This window comes from Eurosta solidaginis, chromosome 1 (assembly GCF_040869045.1).
Source record: "Eurosta solidaginis isolate ZX-2024a chromosome 1, ASM4086904v1, whole genome shotgun sequence".
In the NCBI taxonomy this organism is placed as follows: domain Eukaryota; kingdom Metazoa; phylum Arthropoda; class Insecta; order Diptera; family Tephritidae; genus Eurosta; species Eurosta solidaginis.
In genome coordinates, this window is record NC_090319.1 from 156,218,357 (window position 1) to 156,245,340 (window position 26,984).

The 26,984-nt window shown below is 41.4% G+C and overlaps 1 protein-coding gene and 1 pseudogene across 6 annotated transcripts in view; both read left to right on the plus strand.

Moving 5' to 3' along the window:
- The window catches only part of stac (C2 and C2B_Munc13-like domain-containing protein staccato), a 2,073,982-nt gene that overhangs the window by 1,682,799 nt on the left and 364,199 nt on the right, over positions 1–26,984 (plus strand). The gene's annotated exons all lie outside the window — the stretch shown is intronic.
- Positions 15,911–17,226, plus strand: LOC137236887 (protein RCC2 homolog; annotated as a pseudogene).

Genomic DNA, 26,984 nt, shown 5'->3' on the forward strand with positions numbered 1-26,984 from the left:
AGATTACTCAAAGAACAGTACCCAAAACTTGCGGAAGAGGAACGCATACTCCCCAGGGAAACGCGAGTCACTCTAGCTCAACTTCGTTCTGGATACTGTAACAGGTTGAACTCCTACCTATCCAGAATCAACCCCGACATACAAAATGTATGCCCCGCTTGCAATGTGTCCCCACATGACACCAACCATTTATTTACTTGTAATGTGGAACCAACGCCTCTAACACCCCTTTCATTATTGTCCACCCCTGTTGAAACAGCAATTTTCCTTGGACTCCCGTTAGAGGATATTGATGACAATTTGTGATCGGTCGCAGCTGTTAGGTGGGGCGAAGACTGCTACAACAACAAAAACAACAACAACAGCGTCTGGTCTACTTTCTTACATTTTTCATTATCGCATGCCACCTGAAAAGCAGCAACCAAAGGAGTCGTTGCTGGCCTAAATGACTCGATACCATGCTGCCTTAGCAAATCTTGAATGTATTGCAACTATCCAACTGTAATATCGCCCAGTTCTTCTTCGCACTCAATTTGCATGCCCAGAAACAGTTTAGAAGGCCCTTGTCCACACATTCAAATTTATCAGAAATGTTTGCCTTTACCCTAGTCATGACTTTCTTTGACTGACATGCTAAAAGTATATCATCGACATAAACCAGTGGAGGGTGGAGCCGTGTGTAGAAGTCCACGAAAGTGGGGAAAGCTTCTGACCGCCATTCACCTGGGAATGGCCAGAGCGATTCTTTTGCATGCGGTTCAAGCAGCTCACTACTGCCGGTCGCTTGCGGCCAAGTATCCACTGGGTAGCCGCTAAACATCCGTTTAGCGGTGAGCTAATGTGAGAAGGCGACAACCTGGCTAGGGCACTCTGATATAATCGGTTTAAGGGCTAGCCGGGGGAGATCTCATCAGCAGCGTCTGTACACCTCTAGGTGCGGCTGCAAGCGGGCGTCTGTCTTGGAGCAAGCGGCTTGCTATATAAACGTGCAAGTAATATTTACACCCCCGCTGAGCGGGTTGTGCGCTGGGCTTGGGACCCGCCACGTAAAACCATACTCCAATGAAATATAACAACAAGCCTCGGATAAATACACTCTCTATTGATGACAACCATGGCAATCGTTTGAAGGACAATAAATTGAGGGCATGCACCTGGAACGTCCGCTCCCTGAATGGGATTGGTGCAGATGCCCGGCTGGTTGATGTCCTCGTCAAAGCAAAATCTGACATCAGCGCCATCCAAGAAATGTCCAACGCAAGGAAGGAAGAAGATCAAAAATTGTGACATCTACTGGAGTGGCCATACGAATAAGCGCAGTTTCGGCGTCGGATTCGTGGTGGGAGAGAGACTTTGCCGCCAAGTACTGGCGTTCACGCCTGTGGACGAGCGTCTCGCCGCTATCCGAATAAAAGCAAATTTTTTTAATATATCATTCATCTGCGCCCGTGCGCCGACAGAGGAGAAAGACGATGAGGTGAAAGACACTTTTTATGAACAATTAGAACGCACAACCGAGCACTGCCCCCGTCATGATATGAAAGTCGTGCTTGGCGACTTTAACGCCAGGGTGGGCAAAGAAGGTGTTTTTGGCCCTACTGTCGGAAAGTTCAGCAGACACAATGAAACTTCTCCTAACGGACTGAGGCTGATTGACTTTGCCGGTGCTCGAAACATGGTCATATCCAGCACGAGGTTCATGCATAAAAAGATACATCAAGCTACATGGCTGTCTCCTGATCGAAATACTCGCAATCAGATCGATCACGTTGTGATAGACGGATGGCATGCCTTCAGTGTTTTAGATGTGCGCACGATCCGAGGACCTAACATCGACTCGGACCATTATCTCGTTGCAGCCAAAATACGCACCCGCCTCAACGCGGCTAAAACCAAGGAACAAAAAACACAAGGAAAGCTAGACGTCGAAAAGCTTCAATCACAACAGACTGCCAATGATTTCGCAACTCGACTCTCACACCTGCTCTCTGAGAGCACAACTCATCCTGAAGGAATACAGGAGCAGTGGGAACATATCCCCAAAGCACTTCGTACTGCCGCCGAGGAAAAAATTGGTTACCGGCGGCCACGACAATTGGTATGATGAAGAATGCCGCGTTGCAACCGAAAGAAAAGACGCTGCCTACAGGGCTACGTTAAAAGCGAGCGCGACAAGAGGAGTGTGTGAACGCTATCGTGAGTTGAAAAGGGAAGCGAGACGCCTTTTCAGGAAGAAAAAAGCAGAAGCAGAAAGGCGTGAGTGCGAGGAACTTGAGCTGCTAGCCACCAGGAATAACGCCCGAAAATTCTACCAAAAAATACGGCGACAGAAGGAAGGTTTTAAGACCGGGGCAAACTCCTGTAGGAATGAAAACGGCGACCTTGTAACTGATGTCCAGAGAGGCTTAGATCATGGAGGGAATACTTCTCTGCTCTCCTAAATGGAGGCAGCAATTCACCGCGTAGAGATGAAGAACCCGATCCCGTAATCGATGATGATGGAATATATGTCCCCCCGCTCGATTATGACGAAGTTAGAATAGCAATACCCAGATTGAAAAACAACAAGGCCGTGGGCGCTGATGGATTGCCTGCGGAGCTATTCAAATACGGCGGCGAGGAGTTGGTAAGGCGCATGCAGCAGCTTCTTAGCAAAATATGGGCGGACGAGTGCATGCCCGACGGTTGGAATCTAAGTGTTCTTTGCCCAGTCCACAAGAAGGGGGACACTGCAAAATGCACCAACTATCGTGGAATCAGCCTCCTTAATATCGCATATAAGGTCCTTTCAAGTGTATTGTGCGAAAGATTGAAGCCCACCGTGAACCGGCTGATTGGACCTTATCAGTGCGGCTTCAGACCTGGTAAGTCTACCATCGACCAGATTTTCACAATGCGCCAAATCTTGGAAAAAACCTGTGAAAAGAGAATCGACACACATCACCTCTTCGCCGACTTTAAAGCCGCCTTCAACAGCACGAAAAGGAGCTGCCTATATGCCGCTATGTCTGAATTTGGTTTCCCCGCAGAACTTATACGGCTTGCAAAATGACGTTGAGCAACACCATCAGCTCAGTCAGAATTGGGAAGGACCTCTCCGAGCCGTTCGAAACTAAACGAGGTTTCAGACAGAGTGACCCCCTATCGTGCGATTTCTTTAATTAGATGCTGGAGAAAATTATACTAGCTGCAGAACTTAACCGCACTGGAACAATATACTATAAAAGCGTGCAATTACTGGCATATGCTGATGACATTTATATCATCGGCCTAAACAACCGCGCTGTTAGCTCTGCTTACTCCAAACTGGAAAAAGAAGCGGTAAAGAGGGGTTTGATGGTGAATGAGGACAAAACGAAGTACCTGCTGTAATCCAGCAAAGAGTCAGCGCATACGCGCCTTGGCAACCACGCTACTGTTGGCAGCCATAATTTCGAAATAGTAAAAGACTTCGTTTATTTGGGAACCAGCATCAACACTAGCAACAACATCAGCACTGAAATCCAGCGAGGAATCAATCTTGGCAATAAATGCTACTTTGGACTAGGTAGGCAATTGAAAAGTAAAGTCCTCTCTCGGCGAACGAAAATCATACTCTACAAGTCACTTATCGTACCCGTCCTGCTATATGGACCATGACAACAGCAGATGAAGCGGCTTTGGGAGTGTTCGAGAGAAAAGTTCTTCGAAAGATTTATGGACCTCTACGCGTTGGCGATGGCGAGTACTGAAGAAGATTTAATGATGAGCTGTACGAGCTATATGCAGACATCAACATAGTCCAGCGAATTAAAACGCAGCGGCTGCGCTGGCTAGGCCATGTTATGCGAATGAAAGATGATGCTCCGGCCAAGAAAGTGTTTCTATCGGAACCCGCCTCTGGAAGCAGAGGTAGAGGGCAGCCCTCACTCCGTTGGAAGGACCAGGTGGAAAACGATTTAAACTCCCTTGGTGTGACCAATTGGCGCCGGTTGGCGGAGCGAAGGAGCGACTGGCGCGCCTTGTTGGACGGCCATAACCGTTTAGACGGTTAAGCGCCAATTAAGTAAGTAAGTAAACCAGTTTTAAAAACAAATTATCATCAATATCTTGCTTATATAAGCATGCCTCGCTCTCACACTGACTAAACCCAAGCTCTCGCAATGCCGCATCCAACTTTCAGTTCCATTCTGTACCCCTCTGCTTCCACCCATTGAATGCTTTGTTCAGCCTGAGAACCTTTTTGTTTTCGTTGCTGTAATAACGTTTTGACTGTTTCATGTAAACTTCGTCAATAAATTCACTATTGAGGTATGCGGTGCATACATCCATTTGATGTAAATGCATTTTAAGCTCCACCACCAATGCCAGAACCAGCCTAATTTTTTCAAAACTACTTACCGGCGAATATGTGTCAACATAATTTACGCCAAACTGCTGCGAACATCCCTTAGCAACCAATCGAGCCTTATAAAGTTCGATGTTACCATGCATATCTCGTTTTAAGCCATATACCCACTTGCAGCCGATAACCGATTGCGCCGCTAGCATATCAACAAGCGAGCACGTCTTATTTGCTGTTAGAACCTTATGCTCACGCTCCATTGGCTCTCTCCATGAAGCTGCTTGCTCACTAGGCATTGCTCCTTCATACGTTTCCGGCACCACCACCTCGGTTACCTGCATAGCATTCAAAACTTTATATACCTTCCTCGGGCGTCCTGGCTTGCCTGTAAGAGTTTTGGTTGGCCTCCCTGGTGCGCGATTCTCTTCGCTCTTATCGGCGCTTATGTAATCATCGCCACTGCTGCTACTATTGCTGTCCTCATCCTCGTTGACAACATTACTATTATTTTTGTTTACTACCACGTTGTTTTTCGCTACATGTTCAGCTGAACTATTAATTCCGTTCAAAAAATCAAATGAAATCTGATCATTGCTACTGTCTAACACGCTACTGTCCGCTATATGCTCTTTGCTACACTCTTCTACCATGTTTATCCAATCAAACAAAACATCACGTCTTTCCACGACTTGCCGTGTATCTGAATCATCCAGCCTATATGCCTTAGGCATAAACGAATATCCCACCATTCGATATTGCTTACCTTTTGCTTGCAATTTATTATGTTGCATCTTATTTAGCGCGACTGCAATAGAACCAAAAACCCTCAAATGCTTCACAGATGGTTTTTTACCACACCAGGCCTCATATGGTGTCATGCCGTCTAATGCTTTTGTTGGCGAACGTTTTCACAAATACGCTGCGGTAGCCAACGCTTCTGCCCACAATGATTCGCCCATGCCAGAATATACTAGCAAACTCCGTGCCATCTCAATTAACGTACGATTAGCTCTCTCCGCCACACCATTCTGCTGTGGTGTATACGGAACTGTGAGCTGCCTCATACGCTCATTGAAATATTTATCAAATTTTGTGTTTACATATTCACGGCTATTATCGCTCCGTACCGCTTTAATGAATTTACCTGTTTGCCGTTCGACCATTTTTGCAAATTCTACAAACTTTTCAAACACATCTGCCTTTTACTTCAAAAAGTATACAAAAATTCAATAAATATTTTGACCCACCCAATGATTGTGCATTAAATGGTCCACGTACATCTGTCTGTATCAAATCAAGCAAATTTTTCGATTTATTTTAAATATTAACTGGGAATGGTTGTGTATGTACTATTGATCTTATACACGTTCTACATGACGGTTTCTCTGAAAAATTAGCTTCATCCATACCACGTACCAATTATTTGCGTTGAAATTCCGTCAAACTAAGATGTCCATATCTATTATGCCATAAAATTGCTTTATCTTTTGTGTGTTTGCATAGCTCCTAAAAAGCTGCAGCGTTTGCTCTCTAACGTAAACAAGTGGTACTTTGCTCGAGTTGCAAAATTTCAACACCATCTTCCTTCACCATAGCAATATATTTGTTGTAGCTAACTGTGCAGCCCAATTCGACCGCTCCACCGACAGAAATAAAATTTCCCCTCATTGTGGGAACGTACAACAAGTCATTTAATATCACCTCGCACGTATCGGTGGATATTTTAACGCAGCCTTTGCCTACTGCTTTTAAACTGTTCTCACCTGCTAACGCAATCTACTCGTTGTGCTCCACCAAATTTGCAAACAATTTGCGGTCGCAGCACATATGTGCCGTAGCGCCGCTGTCGAGACACCGTTTCGTTTTATCAAATGCATTACAATTCGTTGCGCCCAATGTCGCAAGCGAATACTCTTTTTGCTTGTTCGTGACTGAACCATCTTTTTGCGTTGCTTGCAATTCGCCCTAATGTGTTCCAGCTGCCCACAACGAAAGCAAGTAATATTTTTTGATTGCGTACCAAGAAATCCACTGCCTTTTGGTTTCTTTTCGCTGCCTTGCGCCGACTTCGCTGCATATGCCTGCTGCGCGCCAGTATCAACCTTCGTGTGTGTGTCATTGCTTACCCGGCGTTCGCTTTCTTCTAGAAGCTTCATCTTCAGAATTTCCACCGTTGGTAGCGCGTCCTTTGTCTCCATTGCGATAACGTAGTTCTCATACTCTTTAGGTAGACTCGATAACAAAATTATAGCGATAAGTTCATCATTTAATGAAATGCCGACCTCTGCCAACTTGTCCATGACAGTTGTGAAATTATTTATGTACACCGACATTTTTTCACCCTCAGCCAATTTGAGGTTGAGTAACTTTTTATACAACGATACCTTCCTGACTGGACCACTCGGCTGGTAAACACCTTTAAGCCGCTTCCATGCTTCTACCGCCGATGCGCAACGCTCCAAATAATTTAACTGTGATGGCTTACAACTCAATGTCATCATGGCTTACGCTTTTTCATCCTGCGCAATCCACGCTGCCGCGCCGTCACCTTCTACCTTTGCTGTTGCGCCCGACGCCACCTTCCACAGCTCCGCATATACCAACACGCTCCGCATTTGTATGCACCACGAATCAAAATTGTAAGCCAAGGAGCTTCCTCCTTGAGGCGTAACTTGGAATATCATTTTCGATAAACATTCTTTTCATAGCAAATCTGGTAAATTTCCTCTGGATCATCTCTATTTTATCAGAATACTTTGTGTAGTATGGGTTCCAAATGATCGGCCCACATTCTAAAATACTCCGTACCAAAGCAATATAGAGTGTTTTCAGAGTCATAGGGTCCTTAAAATCTTTGGTGTTCCTGTTTATGAAACCCACCATCGAGTACGCTTTAGATGAGATTAGATCAATATGTTTAGAAAAAGTTAATTTCGTGTCAAAGATAAGTCCTAAATACTTAATTTCGGAATTACGCAACAAATCAACGCCATCCAGCGAATAGATGAAAGTATAGACATATGCGCGGCGGCAATAATAGACAACGCAACACTTGCTAATGTTTAGGCTTAGGTTATTGATGGTACATCAATTTAAGAAAATGTTTAAGTCTTGCTGAAGGTTTTGGCAATCGATAATGCTGTTAATATTGAGGAATATTTTGACATCATCTGCGAACATTAAGCACTTGGACGATATGATATGCGATGGTAAGTCGTTTATGAAGAGTAAGAATAAAAGAGGGCCAATGTTCGAGCTTATTGAGTTTATTATCACCGATAATTTCCTACCTATATGACATCGAGTTGCGAATGTTGTTCCATTGCAGTGATAATGTTGTTTGAAATAAGAAATAGTTTGGTGACTGTAGATTTACCTGGTAAAAACCCATGTTGGCAGCTAGTTAGAGTATGCTGAACATGTTCGAGTAGTTTTTTGTTAAGTATATGATCGAAAATTTTGGAAATACCCCCTGCTTTACTATAGCTCGATAGTTGGAGATGAAGCTTTTGTCTCCAGATTTGAAGATGGATTCAATTGAACATGACTTCCGACAATCCAAGAATCTTCCTTGGCGTAAACATGTCTTAAAGAGTTTGGTGATTGGTTTTACAAGAGAATCCACGCACCGAATGAAAAATATTGGGAGAAGACCATTAGTGCAGTTGAAGCTTGGCTTAAGGTCTAAGATTGCATCTGCAACATCACCCTCAGTGATAATAAATGCGTCAATAAAATTAAAATTAGTTGGTCTTGAAATTGTAGAAGGAGTGTCTTCGGGTTGGTAGCTTTAATAAACTTTTTGAAAAAATTAGGCAAATAGATTGCAAGTCTCTAGCGTAGTATTGGATACACATCCCTTGTATTCCATTCTATCAGGTATGCCGCATGATTTACGCCTAGAGTTCACGTAATTCTAGACCGAAGACGGATTGAGTTTCAGGCTGTGTTGTTGTTGTTGTTGTTGTAGCAATGCTCGCCCCACCTAATAGCCTCGACCGATCACAAATTGTCATCAATACCCTCTAACGGGAGTCCAAGGAAACTTGCCGTTTCAACAGGGGTGGACCATAAGGAAAGGGGTGTTATAGGCGTTGGTTCCACATTACAATTAAAGAGATGGTTGGTGTCATGTGGGGACACATTGCAAGCAGGGCATACATTTTGTATGTCGGGGTTGATTCTGGATAGGTAAGAGTTTAACCTGTTACAGTATCCAGAACGAAGTTGAGCAAGAGTGACACGCGTTTCCCTGGGGAGTATGCGTTCCTCTTCTGCGAGTTCTGCATATTTTTCTTCAAGTACTGGATTCACCGGGCAATTCCCGACATAAAGGTCCGACGCCTGTCTATGGAGTTCACCAAGGACCTGCTTGTGTTTTTCCGCTTCATACGGCTGGGTTCTCAGGTGCCGTATTTCCTCAAAATGCTTACGGAGATGACTCCTTAGGCCCCTAGGCGGTGCTGGTTTCAGGCTGTCTTCAATTTTGGTTATATATTGATTAAAAGGATATTTATGAAGTCTGTCAAATTCACTTTTATAATTGTTGAAATTATGAAGGTCCACGGGAGGCTTTGAGCTTCTGTATTTTTTGGAGCTTTATTTTTAATGTTCTTTAGATGGCTTAACTCCGCGTTGAACCAAGGCGGTTTATTTTTGGGCTTAGAGGATTTCAAAATCACAAACTTAATGACGGCATCAGAAAGAATGTCACAAATATTTGTATATATTAAGTCTGGATCTTCCATGAAATCTAAAAAATCCCAGTTCCTGCAATAAAGAAAGGTGTTCAAAGCATCGAAGTTGGCTTTTCTAAAAGATAATAAAGGTTCGTGGTTCTTATTAAGTCGCTGAAAACTTAGAAATTCGAATTTAATAGCTAAAGCTTTATGATGAATTGTGTTACGTGATATAGGTGACAAATTCAATTCACATGCTAATTTGAGATCTTCTGTTGCGAATACTAAATCCAGTATTTTATCATTGAAATTTGCAAACGAATTTAATTGTTGAAAATTGTTAGATAAGAAAAAACTAGTGACAGAAGTTTCAATATCGGATTTAATATTAAAAGGTAGTAGCCAGCCATCGTCAAATGATCAAATAATGTCAGGTAAGTTAAAATCACCCATAACTATTATCTGCCCATTTAGTGCAACAGATTCACTGACAAATTTTATATTATTAATATGTTGCTCATAAACATTAAAACTAGAGTTAGGCGGTATATAGGATATCAAGATGTAAACATGTTTGACATTTGAAATTGATACATCTATACATACTTGTTCGACTAACTTATCAGCAAAGGGAAAAACTAATAAACTGCTATTTAGGCTTATTTTAGCTGCTAATAACACTCCTCCACCTCGAGCGCAGCCACTAGCAATAGGGCATCTATCATGGCGATAAACAGTGTAATGGTTGTCAAAAAACTCGGAGCTGGAAATTTGTTCACATAACCAGGTTTCGGTGATAGCAACAATATCATATTCACGTAATGATAAAGCAATCCTAAATTCATTTGATATTGTTCGTATACCACTTGCCTTTTTATAGTATATTGAAAATGATTCAAGTGATGTTGGGCCAGTTAGCCCTCTTGAAAAGACTGAAATGGACGGATTTTAACATTAGCAGCCCATAGCTTTGCATCAAATATGGCATCATAGTGACATGAAGATACACCGACTTTGAAGCTTATGTTCCTTAATTCATTAAGATTTGCATCTTTCTTCACAAGCGCAAAACACGATTGATGGTCACGAGTGATCCCAGTGTGGGTTGTAACGTAAGAGATAATATCCTCTCCTTTGACGGTATTTTTAAAATAAGAGAGGTGAATCCATCTTTTCTTAGCGAACTTATCAAACTCCAAAATATCGTTCATACCAACCACGGGGGCCGAATTTAAATTTTTTACGTTATCTGCATTTTTGGCATTAGCGCTAGAATTTGCATTAACATCAACATCAGTGTTACCATTTGCACTAACATAGACAGGTGTACGTGGATATTTCCTAACAGCGCCCGTGGCGTTAGCATTTGCTTTAACTTTGGCATTTTATTATCCATGTTGGCGACATTTTCTTTGGCATTCGCATTTCTTGGCGAACGTCGAATAGCATCGTCAGCGGCAGCACTCTTAACATTTTCTACGGAATTAACATTAGCAGTACTCGGCGTACGTGGACTAGCACTATATGGTGTGTTCTCTTATAAGCTTTGGAAAATGCAGTTTACATTGGTTATTATGTGATTCGGAATTATGTTGTTTTTTCGACATTTTAATAAAAAAGAATTCCCGTGCTTTTAGTTTTGCCAATTTGATATTGTTAGTTGCGAAAGCTTTGAGTAAGTTTTTAATCTCTTGGCCATATATTGTACGCTAATGTTGTCAAAAAATCCATTTCGCTGTATACCCGGCAAGATATTCATTTTGCACTACCGACTGTTTTTTGTAATTAGGGTTGTTAGAAATGTCAGGATGTCCCATGGGATCCCCCATTAGCTGTGCCCTAATAGAAATTTTAATGGATGATGTCTTACAAAGAGCTACAAATAAGGTGAAAGAAGAATTAAATTTCAACATAACCGTCATAAAAAAATACGTAGACGACCTATATCTGATACTACCAGAAAGCATCCTTTCAGCAACGTTGAACATTTTTAACCAAATAGAACCTGGAATTGAATTCACCTACGAAACAGAAAACAACAATAGGCTACCATTCTTGGACATGATAATTCATAGGAATACACAAAATGAAACCTTCAACACAGATTGGTATCGCCAGCCCGTTTCATCGGACCGCATCTTAAATCATACGTCAATACACCCACTATTACAAAATATCAGCACCGCAAAGGGATTAATAAACCGAATTTTCTGTCTTAGCGATCTCCAGTACTACCAGAAAAACAAAATAATAATCAAAGAGATCCTAAAAGCAAATGACTATCCAACAAAATCAATATCGTAATATCCCGTTACCGAACCCGAAACAACAACAACTCGCTAACATCAACTAAAACCAGTACAACCCAACCGCAAACAGACGTGAAAGCATACGCGATATCATATTTTCCCTATATAACCAAGAAGATAACCCGAAAATTTAACGATATTACAAACAAAATACGATTTGCATACAAAAACAAAAACAAGGTTGGACAATTATACAACAAAATGAAAGATAAAGTACCACAAAAAAAAAGAAAAAAACGTTGTTTATAAAATAGATTGCATCGATTTTCACAAATAGAGGTGTTACATAGGCACTACGTCTCACCATACTATTACTCTTGGACACAAATTTGACTTCAACAATGCCAAGGTATAAGCAAGAGAGAACAACTGGAGGAAGAGAATGCTCTTAGAAGAACTACACATAAAAGCGGATAAAAGTTGTGTAAGCAAAAGAAGCATAGAGGCGAACTCCATCAGCGACATCTATGCGTGCGTCCTCAAGTGACATCAGCAATCAATCAACCGTCTACAAAAAAGCATAAAGAAAACGTCAAACTTATGTATATCTATACAAGTAGTTGTGCTTATTTATATACATGTTTTTATTTACTTGATCATTTTGCTTTACTTTAAAAAATTTTAATTTTTTTAGAATTTTCCGTATTTTTCTTATTTGCTTAAAAACTATTTTTTGGCCGTGTTTTCCACACCATTTGTATAATCACACCAAATGTATAATCAAAACTAACGAGGAAGAACGCAGTATTTTTTAGTAAGTTTGAAAAAATTATATATGTACCTGTAATAGAATTAACCATTAGTTGAATGCAAGGCTTTATAAGTAATATTTTAATTTCACAATTTTGTCACTAGGCCCTGAAGAAGACCACAATAAAAGGTCGAAACTTCGGCACCATATGAAACAAAAAAGGCGTTTTTCTAAATTATGAGACTGTAAACCCGATTTTCTAACAACTCTAAATTATTTATACGCTCAGGGAATGTTCGGAAGTTGGAAGATGGAATTGCCCTTCGTGACACACGAATGTGAAATTATAGCCACTTAAAATATTCAGTGCCACCCTGCATGACTTGAAAAGAACAAAAATTGTAACCATTTTTACAAAAAAAATGCAGTTCGTGTGTCAGCTGTGATCGCAAATTGCTTTTGAGTGAGGCATGATGCGACACATACGTACATATGTAGCTGATTACGTGTAGTTCGGGACGATGGGGATTCGTTCGCACGTAACACCAAAAAGTAAGATAAAAACGAACTAGTTAGTGTCTTAAGGAAAAACCAACACTTTCACTAATCTAATTAATAACAAACTTTCTTTATTCAATACTTCAAAAGTAAGTGGGAAATTTAAATTTGAAAGTATTTGCTGAATCACACTAGCTTAACTTTATCGAATTTTACACTTGAAAAAAAGGAATTCTTACTTTCGGTTTGGTTGCTGGAGCTCACTTGCAGACGTTCAGAAAGAAAGTGACGTGAAAAGAAAAAGTCCATGGCACCCGCCGATTACTAACTTTCGTCGAGTTTTCCCCTACTTAATTAGTTCTCGGCGGTGCAAGGCCAGCTACCGGTAGTAATCAAAGTACGGGGCGCATTAGGGTGACCCGAAAGTTCTTAAAAAAAAATATTTAGGCTGGTGACCTAAACATGCCGGCCCCCTTGCGGCGAGCAAGCTGAGAACAAACAACCAGTCCGAATCGATATCTGAGATTATGAATCTAGCGATATATTAGGTGAAAGAAAGATGGAATAAAGTATGCGTAGGTTGTTCTCCATCGCCTTGTGGGGATGGCTCCCATTTCTCGATAAATGCTGTGGATGAGAGAAAAATGGTTAATACATAAATACGTGGTTCTATTTAGTTCAATGCACCTTATGAGATTAAAGTGTGGATTTGGAAGAAAGTGTACATGTAAAATGTTTCTGTGATTGGCTTATTGTTGGTAGGCCCCCGAGATGACCAGGCCAAAGATGGTGGCCTGAGCTAGTAGCCCGCTAATCGTGGACGGTGGCGTGCCGCTGATCATAAGACGAGCATAAACGTCAGCGCCGAGTGTAAGTCGCACTGGTGATGCGTGGTAAAAATCGGGGTCTGCTAACCACATAAACTGAAAAAGCGTTGCGATTGTGGAGTCCACGCTAACGATCGGTTTGAGACGGTTATGGCGTGTTATTGTTGTAGCTTGGGTGATTACCCTCCCTGCTACCCCATACTTCCCGCGCAATATGATTGTACATCTCGGTGGTGACGTGGAATGCATGCGCTCCAGCTGGAGTTCGTTCGCCAAATTGGCATCGATCACTGTGTTTGGGGAGCAGGGATCGATGAGTGCGCGTACCAGATGCAGGCGTCCTCCGGACTCGATGCGAACGACTGCCGTGGGTGCGATCGCGATAAATGATCTTATTATAGATGGTGTAGCTGGGGTTGTTATAATTCGGCCGGTCCTAAAATGTTTGGGTACTTCTTTTCGTCGGCCAAGTCCTCGCCCGCGGTCTTCTTCTCGGGATTCATACGGGATCGTTCTACCCGATGTGCGGCGCGATGAGTGGAAAGGACGCGTTTCGGCGTCACCACGTCTCACATGAGTAGAACGGGGGGTGGTCGGAAAGGACGTGTTTCAGAGCCACCGACGCGTGATTGCTGCTTGCTCCCAGTTGCTCGTATTGCTTCGGTTTCTAATTGTCGTTGTCGTTCGTGGCGTAATAGCGGTCGGAAAGGACGTGTTTCAGAGCCGCTCTGTTGTTTAGGTAGGGTAGCCAATGCCGCTAATCTTGCTTCTTCTTCTTCTTCTTCATCCTGCTCATCCATTTGTTGCGCCCAAGACTTGGTTCTTTCCGTGAGGGCCAGGGATAAGGCCCCGTCTGAGCTTTCACCGTCATCGAGAAGGTCGCTTGTTGTCTACCTCCATTCCTTGGTTTTGTCCAGGTGAAGGGTAGTATGATGATGCTCCTTGCATCGATAGCACTTGTCCTTACTTGTGCATACCTCGTGACTGTGGAAAGGGGACAAACAGTTGATGCAGTAGTTATGTTTGCGAACCGTCTGCCACCTCTCTTCAGCGGACATCCTGCGGTATTGTGCGCAGAATCGTACGCCGTGATTTGCGGCGCAAAGGCGGCATGGTACGGAGAAATTTCTGGAACGCTCCTTTGTCTTGATGCGAGTTGCCGTGAAGCGAGTCATTCTAAAAACATAATCGAGCGTTATTACATTGATTTCGTCTACATGGATGGCTAGTGGGCTTATGTTTTTTAATATTTGCTCTTATTATATAAAGAAGGGGCAAAGGGAAGAACGGCTAAACTGATTTTAGCACCCATCATTCCATGTAGATGGTTCTTTGGTATTTTACCTTACATACTTCAGCTTTGGTCGGTCGAGGTCGCTGAGCTGGCGCTACATAATTTGTGGTGTGTTTTAGTTTTACCACAAGTGGCATGCCAACACACTACGAATTCGAAACTTGACTGTTAAACGTGTCTTAAAAAAAAGCTTGCGCAGCTGCGTTTTCACCCTTCAACATTATTTTTCGACGTGTATCGTCGATAATTGCTGTCTTCCAGTGAGTTTTACAGCTCCGGCTCACGCTCAATTCTCACGGGAATGCTCTGGATCATTGAGAGACTTGAGAAGCAGATGTCGTGAAATTTTCGCACACGGGAAATGTAATAGGCAGATGCCGCCGCTGTTTTTATTTAGCTCATTCGGCGAAAGGTTAAGCAGCGACATCTATTTTTGAAAAGGTAGGTTTATTAAAGGCAGCGTTGCCAAACTAAAGGGAAATAACAAACAAAGTATCTGGCTCACAAATTGAACCAGACTTCTATCTGGATTTATCTGGCTCAAGTCGTTGTTGTTGCATTTACATGCAAAATTATTTATCTGGTTCAGGATTTTGCCACCGGATGATGGCAAATGCTGAAATACGTAGAATTAAGTATTCGAATCTCGACCAAATGATTGATAGAGATATTTTATACGCGACATGTAGTGTGGCAGCGCAACGTGTGGTTTTCGAAGTGCGTGAGGCCTAACCTAACGTCCGTGTTGCAATGCCTGACCATGCTGGAATTATATGTGGTGGCGCATTGCGAATGTAAACATTAGTTCGGCTGTTTTGTATGGGCAATTTTTACGTCATTCTCCTTCAGCTCTTGTTTTTTTTTTTTCATTCGCTGAAGAAGTCAAGTGTGACGTAGCTGCGCAGCACGAAGCAATTTTGAACTCATGCATGCACCATTTTCAATGTGTGATTTGTGATGCTTGACTACTTGACGGTCAGAAGTGAAGTGTAGAAATTTTGACATTTACTACACTTTTCCACTTCCTGAATGAGAAAAATCATGAATGTATAACACGCGGTGGTGAGTGCATACTGATCGGTTTTATCTTTTTGTTTAGTCATTACTTTTCCCTTTTATTTCCGACTAAAAAGGTGAGAATAAAAAGAATTTCATTTTGAGATCTACGGCACCGCTTTTGCTGTACCCATTTTTAAAATTCCGTGTAACAAGCGAATAAAGAATAAATTTTTTTTCATGTAGAAGTACAATGTCTATCCATACATCATCTTATTAAAGAATAAGCACTATGTCTGCAAAACGTAAAATTGGTGGAAACGGTGCTGGCCCTAACAAACGTCACCCAAAAAAACAAGAGGATTTCAAAGCTGTGTTAAGCGATGCTTCCAGTGAAGACTGCAGTCTACCGCAGACCAGGGGGAGGTTTTAATTCCTAATTTCTAATTTCCGGAATGGTGACATGGGATTTGACTGGCAAAAGGGATCGCAAAAATGTGGCAAAAGTTGGACCCAATCTTTATTATAACTTTCATCGATTTACTGATGATAAGTATCGTTGTTGTGCAAGTAGTCCGACTTCTGCTCACATCCTTCTACTAAACATGGATCGTAAGGCGATTTCTTTTGGCCGCAATCCTTTCGGTCACTTGAGATTACCTGATGTGAACATATGCGAAACACCTACTATTATGCCACGCCGAGTGGCAGCCGTGCTGGTGCTGAAAACGAAATTTTGTTTCGCGCACTCCCTTGCTCTATGCAAATTTCACTCTTGCTTTTAATTAGTGTGTTGGAATTTTTATTAATTGAAGCTTTTTTATTATGACTGCGTTGGCTTTTGAGACGTTCTGTGTATATACCTTGTGCCTTTGACAACTTTAGAATTTGAGCGCTTTTTATCTGCAGCTTTTGACAATCGTGTTTTCAGTTGATTTAAATTTCGATGGCTACTTTTTTCCTTGGCTTGGAACGCGTCAACGTTGTCCAAGTTGCATGTGGTCGGCACCATTCCCTGTTTTTGACTGAGACAGGTACTGTTTATGCCTGCGGAGAGAATAAGTCTGGCCAACGTGGTATAGGTAACACCCAGCCGGTGGTAAGTATCCCAACCCCAATAAACTACCGTGGACGGCGGCTTTGGACGCCTTGGTCATGCAGAGCCTACGGACGAGATGGTACCTCGTTTAGTAAAATTTTTCGACATTAAAGGACGTGGTGAACGTAATGTATATTGTGGCGCAACTTTTAGTCTTGTCCTCAACGAGCTTGGCGTACTCTTTCTATTTGGGCAAAATAAGAAGACGGGGAAGCAAATAGGTACCCAAAACCTGTTCAGGACTTATCTGGGTGGAACATTACTGATATCGGATGCGGAATCACTTCTATTATCATATCAGCTGATGATACCTTAATGACATGGGGCGCTTCTCCCACCTATGGGGAATTGGGTATTGGCGAGTTCCAAAGGTCGTCCCCAAAATGGATAATATGAAAATACCTCAGGTCGCTGTGGGTTATTCTCATGCTATACTACTAATAGATACTGATCACGAGTCAACTAAGCAAAAATATGATAAGTTACTAGGATATACTATCGGTGACTGAGTAATGGAGTTGCAAAAACCGTATTTATTTAAAACTTATCCAACATATTCAGGGTGGCGTGGAAAAATAAATAGACAGTGACGGAGGAAAGTCTACATACACCCCCTTTTTCCGCTGGATTGAAAGGCTAATAATTTTTCTGAAAAATGGGATGATACAGTTGTATAACTGACTCATTTTGTTTTATTGATTTTCATAATAAACTACAAAAAACCTCACTTTAACATAAAATAGCAAAGTTATGGGAAAGAAACAAAAACCAACGTACATACAGTACACAAATAACCTGTTTTAGTATGAATAATATTGTTTTTGAATAATATTGTTTTTTAATAACATCTTGAAACCGTCGTGGCGTTGAGGCTACTAAATGCGTTAACAGGTGTTATACTGTTCTAAATTTCTATGATGCGTTCTTTCAGGACAGCAGCGCTAGAAACCGGGTTTTTTTCCATTTCTAAAGCCATTTAGTATGCTTTGGAGCCTAATTTCGGAAAACATAACTTCCCCTAAATTATCGTTTTGCTCCAATACCCTAATCGGTGCTTCATAGGGTAATTTTTGTTTTTTTTTTTGAAATAAAGTTAAAATAAAAAATGATTGGAAACTTTTTGTGCTCCACGCACGTGAGAAAAAACTTGGTGCACTAAGCTATCAGCTTTAAAATTTTAGGGAAAAACTTTTTTTGTCAGCCATGAAAGTCTTAGAGGAGCATGTTGAAGATAGGCCATTATCATGAGTAAAATTTTGTGAACGTGTTGGTTTGGCCCCCATTTTTTTGTTTGTATGAATGTGACTCCGCCGCCAAATAGGAGGTGTGTGAATGGCTCCGCTAAACATAGGAGCGTACATTTCACTCATGCGGAAACATAGGAAGTTGTATGAATGTGACTCCGCCAAATAGGAGGTGTGTGAATGGCTCCGCTAAACATTGGAGCGTACATTTCACTCATGCCCAAAGCAAGGCCATGGGCGCATGAAAGCAAGTCTTGCGCCGAGGTGAATTAGTTAAGTTATATATATAGATATGGCCTAACCCACGCGTTCCCACTTGAGCTCATATTCACCTTTATAACTAAACATTAGGCAATCTTAACCCAATGTCATTTGCAAAGGTGTACTACTGTTTAGATAAAATATAGGTTTTCAGACAGGAAATTTCCTGTTGTATAATAATTTCATGGGTGATAAGAAAGCTTTTAAACCTAGACTCATTTTAAAGAGCAATTGGCTAACCGCATCGTTGTTTTGAAATTTGTTCCTAAGGAGTGTTGCATGAAGGGTTTGCTGGTCTTGGATAATTTGTAATAAGATTATAAGAATTGTAGACAAGCTTCAGATCCCTAATTCGGTGTCACACCCTGTCTAGAAAAGAAGTGGAATTGGGGAGAATGAGAAGTGGGATATTAAAGATCTCCGACCCTCTCCTCGCAAGGAGGAAGCAAGACCAACTTTGTGATTGGTCTCGTCGTGTGCCATCTCGCCGTATCAAGCTCGACGACTCGAACTCGATTGTCGGCTCCATAATGGAGTTTGGTTATTCGTCCTAATCTCCATTCGTTCGGAGGTAAATTTTCCTCTTTTATGACTACCAGGTCCCCTTGTTTCAGATTGGCTTGTGGGTGTTTCCACTTGGTGCGTTTTTGCAATTCGGTGAGATATTCGGACTTCCACCGTTTGCAAAACGTTTGATGTAATGCCTTCAGCTTCTCCCAGCGGTTGACAAGTGAGGCACGATTTTCACTGACGTCAACCTCTGGTGGGGCTAGTAGATGACCGCCACTGAGGAAGTGTCCCGGAGTGAGTGGCTCCAAGCTGGACGGGTCGTTGGAGGAGGGGCTCAGAGGTCTCGAGTTGAGACAAGACTCAACTCTGCAAAGAAGGGTACTGAACTCCTCCATCGTAAATTTATAGTCCAACGCTATCTTTTTGAAGTGGTTTTTAAAACTTTTGACTCCAGCTTCCCACAGTCCGACCATATGAGGGGCGGCTGCAGGTATGAAGTGCCATTGAAGTTGAGTTCGGATCGAAGTGCTCGAGAGGCACCGACGAAGTTTGTTCCGTTGTCGGAGTATATGTTCTTCGGACATCCTCGCCTGGCGACAAACAGATCGAAGGCTGCTAAAAAGGCGGCGGTACTGAGGTCACTCGCGACTTCTAAATGAATCGCCTTGGTGGCAAAGCAGACAAAGAGGCAGACGTAACCCTTTGATATCCGGCATCCTCTTCCGCTATAAGATTTGATGTCAAACGGTCCGGCAAAATCTACCCCCGTATTGATGAAAGCCCGGAAAAAGGTGGTTCACTCTTGAGGTAGATCTCCCATCAGTTGGGTTTGGGTCCGTTCGCGGAATATGGTGCAGGTTTTGCAATTATGTATGACCGATCGGATCATATTTTTTACCCTAGGGATCCAATATTCTGTGCGTAGGCGACGAAACATAAGTTGGTTCTCACCATGCAGGGTATCTTTGTGGATGAACTGGACAAGAAGTCGTGTGAGCCGGCAGTCATATGGCAGAATGATCGGATGCCGTTCACTGTAGGGAAGATCCTTGGCCCCTGAAAGACGACCGCCCACCCTCAATATGCCCTTTTCATCGACAAGGGGGGTAAGAGGCAGGATTTCACTCTTTGAACCGATGAGTTTCCCGGATTTTAAACTCGAAAGTTCCTCCGAATAGTGCTTCCGTTGGTAGAGAGTTATTAAACGACTTGTCGTGGCCTGAATTTCATTGGGTGGAATGAAGTACGATTCCGCTTTAAGGGAAGATTTTGTTTTAGTATTGGTTCTTTGCGAAAATCTTATAATATATGATATAACCCGCAAGGCTCTTGAAAGTTCTGAAAACCTTTCTAGGATATCCTCATTTCCATTTATTTTTGATGTAGTAAAGGCTTTTACGCGCTTTTGCTCAATATTCGTCTGATACTCCTTTTCTTGATTTGGCCACCTTGAATTTTCTTCTTGTAACCAAGAAGGTCCCTGCCACCACAAGGAGCTTGCGACTAGGTCTTTTGCTGACATCCCTCTGCTGGCCAAATCTGCTGGGTTTGATGCAGACTCTACGTGGTGCCAGGCACTGTTCCCTACCTTTTCTACGATTTTGGTTACTCGATGAGCAACAAATGTTGACCAAGAGCAGGGAGGGTTTTTAATCCACGCTAAAACGATTGTTGGGTCAGTCCATAGATGTGTATGGAATTTTCCCAAGTTCAGGTTTTCGCGCACTGATTCTAAAGTTTCGGCTAACAAGACTGCTCCACACAGTTCTAATCTAGGTAGCGAAATTGTTTTTACGGGAGCTACTCTTGGTTTCGCTTTTAGTAGGCTGACGTGGATCCCCTCATTAACCCTTGCCCTAAGAAATATTGTAGCTGCATAGGCTTTTTCGGATGCGTCGCAGAACCCATGTAATTCAACGTCCGCATTTGGTGTAAAATTTACCCATCTTGGTATCTGAATATTGTTAATATCCGGGTAGCCCTCCATAAAGGTTTGCCATTTATCTAGGGTACGCGTGGACTCTGTCTCGTCCCAGTCAGTTCCTTCCAGCCAGATGTTTTGCATTATGATCTTACCTACGATGATGACTGGCGCGAGCCATCCCAAAGGATCGAAGAGTTTGGCGATCGCTGAAAGTATTGCCCTTTTCGTCAGGACCTCACGATTTTCGATAGGTTTTGCGGTAAAATAGAAATAATCCGAATGCGCGTTCCATCTGATGCCTAATGTTTTTACTGTACTCGCATCCTCGAATTCCAGAAAATCTTCGTTTAGCAATTGGGATTTTGGGATTCCTTTCAGTATTCGGCTGCAGTTCGAAGTCCACTTTCGCAAAGAAAAACCTGCTGACCGTAGTGCGTGGGTGACTTCCTCCCGAGCTTTAATTGTTGACTCGATGCTGTGGCCTCCTGCTAGCACGTCATCGACGTCCATGCTTGTACGCAGAATGCTGGCTGCTATGGGTGATGAAGTCTCTACATCATCTGCTAGTTGGTGCAGTGTCCTTATTGCCAGATAAGGAGCACAGTTAACTCCAAACGTTACAGTCTTTAATTCATAGACGTTGATAGGATCCCCTTGATTGTTGCGAAATACTATTCTTTGAAACTGGGTTTGGTTGGGCATTACCCATATTTGGCGATACATCTTCTCTATGTCGCTGTTAAAGACATATTTGAAGAATCGCCAACGGAGGAGTAGAATTGTTAGGTCGGCCTGCAGTACGGGGCCGGTGTATAACACGTCATTCAAACTAGTGCCATTGGCAGTGGGACACGATGCGTTAAAAACTACTCCTCCTTTTGTAGTAGTGCTCTCCTCTTTTATTACTGCATGATGAGGCAAAAAATAGCAATTTGTTGAATGGGGAGGGATAATTGTGGGAACTTTTGTCATATGCCCTAGTGTTTCGTATTCCGCTAATACTCTGTTGTATTCAGTTTGTAGGGCTGGCGTTTTCGATAGGCGCGTCTCGTTTCGGTAAAACTGAGAGCAAGCGCTTTTCAGCGAGGGCCCTAATGTGATGCTGTTTGGAATCCCCTGCTTGAATGGTAGGGCTACGATATATTTCCCATCGGTATTCCTTTTTGTTGTCGCTTTGTAAAGTGCCTCGCAATAGACATTATCCTCAGTGAGGGACCTTTTCTTTGGGATATCTTCTAGCTCACAAAAGGCAGTCAATTGTTTCTCGATGCTGATTTCACTAAAAAAAAGATACTCGGTTTTTAATTGGCTGAGTTGCTTCTGTGCGACCGGTTAATATCCAACCGAAGACGGTTTCTTGGGCGAGAAGCGTATTTAAGACGTTCTGCCGTATGCCGTCTAGAATTACTTGAGGATAAATGTCGCCTCCTAGGATTAGGTCGACTGGTTCGTTAACGAAGAACCTTTTATCCGCCAGAACAAGATCAGGGAACTCTTTTCATTGCGTCAACTTGACATGTTGGAAGATCCCCTGTCAACTGAGGTAGGACCAGAACCACTGTATCAATGCATACTAAGGGGTCTATAAGGGAACCCAGTCTTATGAAGCAGGATTCTTTCACCTGCGCAGATGGTGTATTATTAATGCCTCAAACTTGGACGTGAAATCGTTTCGATGGCAGATGTATTCTGTTTTTGAGTCTTTCTGTTATAAACGAACATTCAGACCCAGAGTCTATAAGTGCTCTCGCGGAGAAATCTACTCCATTATAGTTTAGTTTCACTCGTGCTGTGCCTTGTAATACCCCCTTTGTTGTATGTGCATGACAGGAAGAGACGCTATTAATATTTTCTTTCCTCTTTTCAGAGTCCATCCTTGCCCTTGCCTGTTGTGAAGTGGAGGGTACGTTATCATTGTTACGTTGGTTGCCCTTTGGGGCGTTGTTGATGTTGTTTTTGGATTAGCTGTCAGAAGGTGGAGCAAGGTGTTGTGCCTTGAGTGACATGAGTTGCAGTTGAATGGACTCGTGCATCTTGTCACTGTGTGCCCAGCCGACAAGCAGTTCGGACAACAGTTGTTGCTTTTCACATAAGCTATTTTGTCTGCCGTGGACAGCTTACGGAATTTTTGGCAGTTTCGTAATTTGTGCTCCTTACTGTTGCACATCTTACATGCCGTTTTTGGAACGCTGGTTTGGTAAACTCCAAGTTTTGTAGCCATTTCCTTTGAACTATTCGTGCGAGTTTTGGGCGGCTTGGATGGTTTGCTACCCTTTATGTCAGACACAGTTTCTAGAGTCTGAAAACGGATGGACAGGAATTTGTCCATATCTTCCCATTTTGGGATGTCCGTTTTCTTCTCTACGGTTTGCTCCCATAGCGCCAAGGTGGATTCCGGGAGCTTTGTAGAACATAAGTATGTTATAATTACATCCCAGTTTGTAATGTCGATTTTGTGACATTGAAGCGCCGATATGCAATTATTTATTTCGCGTTGTAATTTTTTTATTGCTGTTCCGCATTCGTATTCGACTGCCGTAAGATTAAACAAAAGCTTCAATTGCGTGTTCACTAGGACACGCTTATTCTCATACCTGTCTTTTAAGTTTTTCCAGTCTGTTTCAAACCCTTCATTCGTCAAGGAGCACCTTTCTACTATTTCTTTTGCTTCCCCTTGAGTCTTCTGCATTAGATAGTAAATTTTTTCAACATCTTGCAGATCCTTGTTGAGAATATATAAGGCCGTGAACATATCTCTAAAAGCCGGCCAAGAAATGTAATCACCTTTGAACACAACGGTATCGCAAGGGGGCAGCCGAATTTTATGTCCATGATTGGGATTGGTTTCCACTTTTGTGGCAGGGGCATTTGCAGGTGGTGCTAATTTTTCCACTTCAGCAGCGATTGTAGCCATGCATTTCATATAGCATGCGAAACAGCTTTTATTTTTCTGCTTAATGAAATGCAGGTCCTCTTTCGTTATATCTGTAGAGTTGAGGAGACCTTCATAAAGTGACTTTGTCTTCTTCCATAGTGATTTCAGCTCCTCTTGCTGGATTGCAAGGGTGTGTTTGTTTTGTTCAGAGATCGGCTTCGCGTTGAACTCCTGCTCAAACTCCACTATGGAGTCTGTCATTCTTATGTAGGTCTCCATTTTTTTTTATTATTTTAAATATCTTGTCTCTTTTAAGGAACAAGAGCGGAAGTAATGACTCTGGAGTATTGTGCTTGCAACGAAAGCGAAACTATAAGAATTGACACAGATAGAAATCTGTTTCAAGATTTAATGTGCCTAATTATTTGTGTATTGTTGTTGAAATCTCTACACGTGACACAGATAGAAATTTAGATGCAAATTTAATGTGTCAAAATTGGTGTTTGTCAAAAATGAAGTGGGCTAATTGTGCCAAACCAAATTAGTATTCCGAAAAAATTTTATTAAAAAATTTTAATTAATTTTTTTTGTTTGATACACAACTTTGAAAATAACTTTATATGGACTGTAAGTAAATATTGTCTGCTACCAGCCACTAGCCATCCAATGCTGTATATAAGTCGCAGTGGCTTGGATATTGTGAACAAGTGTATATAAACTGAAGTGAATCTGTGACAAGTTTACAAAAACCATCAACCAGGTGGAAATAAAGGTGTTGTGTACTTCTTATCGAAATTTCGAATGAAACGAAACTATCCCTAAGTCTTATGTTGCACAGTGCAGTGGAAGTGAAGAAAAGAAAAAAATTTAAATCACTGCCTTGAGCTGTGCCGGAGGACTCTTACCACTGGTGGGGGAGTCAACCGATAGTCAAAAGGCGATTGGTGTGTTTAAAAACACGAAATTTCCACCTACTTCGAATTATAAATCTATCATAAGTTCACTTCTATACGTTCACGTATTGCAAAAAAATGGTGGTGCATGAACCAATAAAACCAACGTACCTTGTATCGCTTAAGTGATGATGTGTTTTATGATATGTGGGTAGATGTGCAGACTATATGATGTGATGATTATGTGATGTGCGGACTGTATGATGTGATGACTGTGCGTATAGAATGCTCGCTATTACCACTCGTCGCTAATTAATGGCTGATCGCTGGTATTTCTCACTAATTCTAAATAATTTTTATTGCAATTTCGCACCGTGAATTTTAAATAATCTTAATGATAAACTTGCACCCTGAAATTTAATGCGCTGGCTGAATTTTGTGTTAACTTCGGTTTTTCCTGGCGCGATAGGACCAATGATTACGTGTAGTTCGGGACGATGGGGATTCGTTCGCACGTAACACCAAAAAGAAAGATAAAAAGGAACTAGTTAGTGTCTTAAGGAAAACCAACACTTTCACTAATCTAATTAATAACAAACTTTCTTTATTCAATAATTCAAAAGTAAGTGGAAAATTTAAATTTGAAAGTATTTGCTGAATCACACTAGCTTAACTTTATCGAATTTTACACTTGAAAAAAAGGAATTCTTACCTTCGGTTTGGTTGTTGGAGCTCACTTGCAGACGTTCAGAAAGAAAGTGACGTGAAAAGAAAAGAAAAAGTCCATGGCACCTGCCGATTACTAACTTTCGTCGAGTTTTCCCCTACTTAAATAGTTCTCGGCGGTGCAAGGACAGTTACCGGTAGTAATCAAAGTACGGGGCGCATTAGGGTGACCCGAAAGTTCTTAAAAAAAAATATTTAGGCTGGTGACCTAAACAGTAGCATTCGCTTCAGCTTCGTGTGGTTCATCAGATAATTGACAGGGCTGTTTTCTGCACCGTCAATGACAGCGAGGGCAAGTAATGTTGCATTTTTGGCATTTATTTAATACTTCTATATCACTACTACTGAACTGTGCAGCCTGTCAAACATAACAGTACAGATATACAATGAGAGAAGGAGACAAAATCTCAAGGCTGTCGTTAAATTTTTGTAAAAAGGGGCTTAAATGTATGTATATTTCAACAAGCCTTCTTGCTTCTATCAATATTGTACATTGGGCTATTTCATTCTCCAAATGAAAAAGTAAGCTTTTGTTTTCCATTAGTATTATAAAATTTTTATCGTTTTAAGAACTCCGCAGAATAGCATTACCAATGTGTGCTGAGTGCGCAGATATACGTATGTAAAAGCTAATTCACTTTAACTTATTTTTAAAACGTTTAAAGAAATGCTTGTTGGGATGTATGAATAAGTATATTTTTATGCATGTATATTTGCATTTTTTTCATTTCAAAAATAGGAATTCTTCGCCTAGTTTTTTTTTTACTATTTATGTAAATAATATACTTTGTATGGCTGCAGCCCATGTTTAAATAATAAAAAAATCAAGCCTTGTATTGTATTTGTTGGCCTTTTCATTGTTTAATCGACTAATCTGAGATGTTATAACAATTAGTATGCATAAGTTGGGTAAAGAGGATAGTGACCCGTTGTTACCCCTTTAATACTTTTTATACACACGCTACTACAATTCACTAACACTAACAAAGCCCGCGCATGCGCAGAACATACATTTGCACAGTTTCAGCAAATAATGATTGACAGAAAATATGCACATTAGGAAGATAGGAAGGTATTGATATAGAAGTATTATATATATGTTACAAACACAGTTTGTTTTGACTTGCTTCTTCGTCGCTTCAATGTCGCGTTTCTGTAGTGGACTAGTGCGCTTCATTGTAGTATTGGGAGAATGCAGCAAAGAAAGGTGACAAATTGCTAAGGTGAGAGAGGTTAAGAGCTTTGATCAACAGAGCCAACTGTCTTAGCTAATATAGCTACCAAGTAAGAGTAAGCAAACGATCTCCGAACAATCTTCGGATGTTTATTACTCTAAGGCACAACTTTCTGAAATTGTTATCGGCATTGTAGAGAGGTCATCCACATAACGATAAACGCTTTCTAAAGGGTAAGGAACCTTATAATAAAGCCACTATACGAATTCGTGTACTTGTAATCGAAGTGGTAAAGTATAGTCAACACATTGCAGTGTACATTTATGAAATTATAATCGGCAGTGTAGGTAGAGCACCCACAGAATTATACACAATTCTGAAGTGTTAAGCGCTCTTGGAACAGAATTACTGTACAACTTAGTGTACAATTTAAAAGCAGGGTAACAGCAAAGTATATTATATATTTTCATTTATACCATTTTTAAAATATTTATTTTTATTTAGTTATTTTACAAATTAACAAATTTATGTGAAATATTTCATGAAAAAAGCTTAAAAAAACTAAAGTAGCAACTACAATTTCATACTAGATGTTGAGTTCGAATTTGCATACATTAAACTTATTGTGAAATCTAGTATTACCAGGGTTAATGCACAAG